Source organism: Vidua macroura, chromosome 6, assembly GCF_024509145.1.
Source record: "Vidua macroura isolate BioBank_ID:100142 chromosome 6, ASM2450914v1, whole genome shotgun sequence".
Taxonomy (NCBI): domain Eukaryota; kingdom Metazoa; phylum Chordata; class Aves; order Passeriformes; family Viduidae; genus Vidua; species Vidua macroura.
Window position 1 is genome coordinate 57,731,133 of NC_071576.1, and position 6,925 is coordinate 57,738,057.

Consider the following 6,925-nt stretch of genomic DNA (forward strand, 5'->3'; position numbering starts at 1 on the left):
CTGTTGTGTTTTGTTGTGATGCACATACATAATTTAGAGTCACTGCTGTCCCCTAATTTATGTGTAAATACACCTGGTGATTGTCCAAAGAGAGCTGCAATCTCATGGCTATAAAATACAGCCCACTAGATTAGTTACTGGGATTTCTGCAAAGAGCAAAGGGGTTGAAAAGTTCATGTAACAAAGAGCAGTGGTGGGGAAAGCTTTTTGTGTTGGAGCTGCACACTGTTTTCTTACCCCCTGTTATAGTTTGCATCCTGAAAATGAATGTGTGATAGAAATTCTGGGCTGATGGGGCAAGTACAATGATTGCTTTGGGGTAGAGACTTGCCTTCTGAGTAAAATTATTGCTGTTTATATAATTCTGCAGAATGTTTTGTAAGGCTGAAGTTATACATGGGGAATTTGGCTCTGAATCTTTGCTTTTGAAATCATCAGCAAAGTTTCCATTGACTTCAGTGTTGCCAGAGGAGGCGCTTAGTGAACACCACAAAGGTAAAGACTCTCTCAGGGCAATCTGAGTAGGAGAAGGTCTATTCTCATCCATCTTATTTTGGACTTAATTTGTACTAACAAATTACAAAATCAGTAAAATTATAGATTTTTCTGAAGTTTTGGACTGGAAAGATCCTCTGTTTCACTTTTAAATGTTCTTGCAGTGTCTCCAGTCTCTTTTAGAAGGTAGTAGAATATAGTAAGGTCTCATATATCAATGAGTGTTTCCTGTTAAAACTTCCAAACTTGTGCTGAACTGTGCTGTAACTGCTGAAAAGAAAAATGAAAAATAAAGTGTCTAACCATAAGTTGAAGGAGATCTTATGGAGAGGAAGGGAAATAATTTGACAATGCATGAAAATTACTTCCCAATTTCAGCTACTGAATTTCCCATATTTTTCTTTATAAATAGTGAAGGAAAGGTGCTGACCTCTGGGCTTGTGAAAATAGAATTACATTTTTGGGGCCTAGTTGCAGTGGAAGGTGGAGTTTGACGCAGGAGGAGGTGCGAAGTCTATCAGATGTTCTGCACATCACCTCAGACTGAAAAGGTCTTGGAAGCAACCCTACATATTGTGCCTTGTTCCCTTATGCCAGTGTAGCGGTGCCCATCCAGACTTCCCTGAGGGTTGTTGCAGTTAAGAACTTATTCCTGTTCTTTGTTAGATAAAATGATCAGCATTGCTCTAAAAGCTGGCTTTAGTAAGTGCAATAGTCAGTGGAGCAGACTGTCGAAACCAAAGTAGATTTATCAGAATTCCTAAGTATCTTAGGAACCTGAAGCAACGTTAGGAAGGCTTGAAAATTACTCAATGCATTAAGTAAAAATATCTTTAAGCGACCGGAAGAAAGAATTTGTGGGATATATTCTAAAACCTCAACGTATAAAATTCAGTTTTTATCTTCATGTTAAGCTTTTAGGATCTGTTTGAAATCTCTTCTGCATTAAACACAGCATTAAAATGTCCCTTCCAAACCTCATATATTATGTGCTAATGGAATAGAGTCACTGGAGTATTAACAAACTTGTACCCTTAGAAGAAGCTCTTGATATTTCCTGTTGGATTCATTTTTTGCAAGGCTTTGACATTTTCTGTTTAACAGATTTTAAGTATTTTTTAGTAAAATGGCAGATATCAATCATTTTACTGTCTACAAAGCTGACATATAATTGTAACAGAAGGGTGAATAATGCCTAAAGATCTCCAAGGAAATCTGTCCTGTTGCTTTTTGGTATTTCTCTGTCTAGTAATGTGTTCAGAAATTACATTAAATACCAAGTGGTGATTTTTGCTGATCACTTTAGAAATGATGCTAAAATTAAAGACCCAGAGGAAAAATACTGCACACAAGAAAAGTAGCTTGGCCTACATTGGGAAGAGTGTGGCCAGCAGGTCGAGAGAGAGGTGATCCTGCCCCTCTACTCAGCCACACCTGGAGTGCTGTATCCAGTTCTGGGCTCCTCTGGACAAGAGAGACAAGGAGCTACTGGAGAGGGTCCAGCAGAGGCCACAAAGGGGATGAGGGATCTGGAGCATCTCTCCAATGAGGAGAGGCTGCAGGAGCTGGGCCTGATTAGTTGAGAGAAGGCTGAGAGGGGATCTCATTAATGTTTATAAATATCTCAAAGGTGGGCTAAGAGGATGGTGCCAGACCCTTTTCAGTGGTGCCCAGTGACAGGATGAGGAGCAATGGCCATAAACTGAAACACAGGAAGTTCCATCTCAACATGAGAAAAAACTTCTTTACATTGAGGGTGTCAGAGCACTGGGACAGGCTGTCCAAGGAGATGGTGGAGTCTCTCTGGATACATTCAAAACCCACCTGAATGTATTCCTGTGTCACTGCTCCAGGTGACTCGGCTTTGGCAGGAAGGTTGGACTGGTTGATCTCCAGAGGTCCTTCCCAACCCTAATTATTCTGTGATTCTTATTATGAAAATGATGAGTTGTACTTCCTTAAACCATCTAGCAAGTCAAACTGTCTTCTTGTAAATTGCTGTTCCTGTTTGGATTGTGTGGAACTTTGCCCATGTACATGACCTATGGGTCTGTCTCAGTGGACTTTGATCACTCCAGAGAATCTGACTCCACTTAATATGAAGACAATTTCCCTTTTTCTGTTGCTTGACAGGCAGAGTTGATGGACATTTTTTCCTTATAAAGTAGAACTTTTAAATTCTTGTACAGCTTTTTACAAAATGAGCACAGATCCAGCAGGTTTTTCACCTAATGTTATTCTTAGGTAGTAGTTGGTGATATGTTTTCTCAGGACAAAGTCTCTTAAACTCACAACAAAAATCTCACAACTCACAATGTATCTTAACACTCATCTGTCAGCTTATATGATTCAGAACTTGTGAAGCTGGGAGGTTTTTTCTTCCTTTTGAAGGTGGGTACTGTACGATCATCCTGTGTACTTATCTTCTGAGCATCTGCTTGGAAAATAAAACAACATGCCTTTTTGACATCCAAGAAAGTGCTATAAAAAGTCTGTTGCTATGTTTAAATGCCTACACTCAGTTGCTATAGCAATAAAAATATCAAAAATGATGTACAAATTGCCACAGTGCATTACCAGCCCTTTCCTGGGCAGGGAGATTGTGGGACTGTGACAGAGGTGCTCAGTGTATTGGAGAGCAGACTTGCCCCATAGTTCCAGGTGCTCTGTGGTGTCACCTGAGAGCAGAATGTGTCCCAGCTGTGTGAATCCCAAACTGGCTGGGTCAAATGGGACAGTTGGGTCCCTACTGAATCCAGTTGCTTCTTCATGACTTGTATGTTGAATATTTGGACCAAGTTCCCATTTCTCTGCAAGATAAGCTGCTGAAAATGTTGACCTTTCTCTAGATTCCTTCAGTCCCATGACAGCAAGTGTCAAAATCAGCTTACAGACTGCATCAGCCCAGTAGATTTTTCTCCCTGTAACGTCCCAGTGGTCAGTGTAAAATGACCTTATTCCTGAGGCAGTTATGGGCACCCTGCTATCCAAAAGAAAAGAAATTAAATATGAGCTAATGGAATCTTTAGCATCTCTGTGGGGCTCAAAGCTTTGATGAATGTGCTTCTTGAAAAGAGCAGGAAATTCAACTTCCTTCATAAAACACAGCAAGCAGAGGAAGGCATGTTATTTTAGCAACTATAAGTTGGTTATGGAAGTGAATTGTTTCCTCAGACATTTCTATGCCTTGTTCTCTTGTCTTCTGAGGAGTATTAGAGAAAGACTTGGAGAAATTGAAGCCTTGTTTGAAAGCAAAATAACTGGTTCTCTTTATTCCAATTAGCTTGAAGAATCCTCAAGGTTCAAATGAGATTGGCTCAAACTGCAGAACAGCGTGCGGGTCAATTTGCATATGGTAATCCACAACAGTCACATAATTATTTCAAGTATTTTTTTAACATACTCTTAGAAGTCCTGTTGAGAGGTTTAATATCAAGAATGTATCAGTGGTAGAAATATATATTTTAAATTTTTGTTTCAGTTGTTAGTGATTATTTAATACTCTTTTTCAAGGGTGTTATAAACATGCTGATGAAGTGATTCTCAGAGGCAACTGTGATGCTCTGTAATTTGAAGGCCCACTTAAATTCTGCACTACCTCTAAGTACATTTGAGCTTTTTAATTTTTTTGAAAACACTGGATAAACTACTGCCATGTACATGGATCACAGTTTTTCTCAAAATAAGCATTGCAGTATTACATATATAGTTGTAAGCCTCTCATTTCTACTAGCTTGTATTTGCAATCTCAGTACAGTAATTTCCTATAATGCATCTTGAGCGTCTTTGGGGTTTAATTGTACTGTTTCAATTTTGGTTTTAAGTGTTGAAAAATGTGACAATTTGTAGCTTCACAGCTGTACAAACTCCAGTGAGTGTGGAAACATGTGTCTTTCTCAACCTCTATGGGGATTCTTTGTTTACTTTCCAGTTGTTCCACATGGAGTACTGGACATCTACCTGGGTTTATCCTTAAATGAGAATGTCAACAACACTGATTATGGGTTTGGTTTGTTGGTTGTTGCTGGCTTTTGGGTTTTTTTTGCCAATCTAATAGGGGAATCCAAATGTTAGATCCATAAATATTTATTGATACTTGTTTATTAAAGTCCTGTATAATTAAAATTCCAAAGGTTATCCTTTTATGTCAAGCTTGGGAGGTGCTTCTGTGGCTGCACACTGTGTGCCTGTAAAACCAGCACATCTGTGCTGCATTTACAATATTGTAACTTTTACTGTTGAGAATAAGTGGTCACATGAATAACCTAATTGGGGAAGGGGAGAGGACAACAGAGGAGATGTGTGGAACTTAAATCTATAGCTTTTATTTTTCATAACACTGTCAAATACTTGAAACAAAGAAACCCGATTTCCCTTAGAACTCTGTCTATAGCACCTTCACCACTGTTGTTATGACATCAGTTTATTCTGTATTTCTAAGCTATTCTGTATAGTCTCTGTTTCAGATGCTGTACATCTGAACTTGCATCTGCCATGGAAATACAAACTTCCTGATATCTGCCAGTTCCTGCATCAGCTTAGCTTGAAACTCATCACCAACTTATGGCAGTGCAGGAGGAAGAGGGAGACCTGAACACACAACATTAGCTACACAAGCTTTTTTCTAGAGAAAAAGTACTACATGGCTATTTTTTAGAGACACTTTTCTCTTTATGTGTTGTAGCCTTCTTTAAGTGTTAGATATGCATTTATTCTTTCCAAAATCTATTTTTGGTATTGTTTTCCTTGGACTAAAAATGATGCTGTTATTCTGGTTGTCAGCCAGAATAACTATCTTTCCCCCTTCTTCCCTGCCCTCCCTTCATTCCCTCCCAGTACCCTTTGAACTTCTCCGACTTGTTGAATTTGGCAGGAGAGGATTGCAAAAGTATTAATCTCCTACAAGTCAAAATCAGTGGTGTGGTAAGAGAGGAGAGACCCAGCTTAGTGCTGCTAAGGGGAAAGGCTCCACTGTGAGCTGAAATTATCACTGATTCTGTTTGATCTGCCAGTTGGCAACCTGGCATGTGTGAAGCTTAAAACCAGGCACAGCAAATGCTGTCTTTTGGCTCTCCAGACTGGTAGGAGACATGTAAGCTTGCTGTGAGGGAGATAAGACACAAAATCATCAAAATAAAATACCTGAAGAACAGGTTTTGATAGCTCAGCTGCTTAGAAACAACCCATTTTTTAACGTAGGGAGACATAGGTTACTAAATGGTCTGTGCACTGCTGTCTTTATTTTGGAAAAAAAATCATAAATGTCTGTGAAACAGATCGTGAAAGCTGCAGGCTGATAACTCCTGTGATTTCACACCAAGTTCTAATAGTTGGTGGCAGTCCATATGTTTGTCTGCTTTCCAAAGTGGTGCAGAGCACTGTTAGTTTGTAACAGACACCCTCATCTCTTTTGCAGATTTTTCCATTGAGGCTGCAATGCCTAAAAGGAAAAGGTCTGAGGTTTCTGCAGTCTTTGGGAACAGGCTATAGACTCTGCTCAGCCTGCTCTTTAGGCATGTCAGTCAGGCTCATGGGAATGTTGTTAGTGGACAGGTTCTTCCCATGGCAAGTAAATGTCAGCCATCCAAGTAGAGGCAGCCATTCTAATTAGACTTTCCTTATGCAACAGATGTTTTGAAGCTCAGCCAGGGAGAATAAAGCAATACCAAGAGAAAGCAGCCCTTATCTGCTTTCTGGTCATTTAAAGAAGGCAGCTGGGGCTCAGGAATCTGTTCCCTGAAAATTTTCTTGCAACTGAAGTGGTTTCTCCACCAATTATGTCCTTTTGTGTCAATTATGTCCTAGTCATGTTCAAGGTGACTAGGCAAGCTCTAAGGCTGATGAAACTCCAGGAGCTCCACTTGGACTCACTACTTTAGGTGCCCTTTAAATCACCTGTCATAGGTTTAGGGTTTGTTTGGCATTTTAATATATAGGAAAATACTTAATTTCTTTCTCTGAAGTCTATTCAGGGTGTGCAGATATTTGGTTTATGGATGAGGAGTGTTTTGTGTTTTTGTTCTTCTCCTTTTTTTAAAATTAACATTGGGGAAACCAGCAACACTAAACAGATGCTCTCAAAATTATCTGTAGTGATCCTGTTAAAGAACTCCCCTTCTGTCTTCCTTCAGGTCGCTTCAGAAGTTTCTAGACATACTTTTTGTTGAAGTAAACTTCAGTAAAAAATGGCAGAATAAGATCTCATTTGCTCTTAAGCAAACTGACTGCACACTTTGTTTCTGTTACTCACTGGTTTGTTATTCTGTGATTATTTGAAAGAAATTAACCTGTGGTAACATCCTGTTTTCTTTCTTTGCCTGATCATCTGCTTGGAAGGAGTTGTTCATTTTGCTTGAACAAACAAAAAAATCCCACCCTTCTCTATCTAGTATTGATTTTGTTTCTCTATGTTTAAAATAGGAAGCTCCTG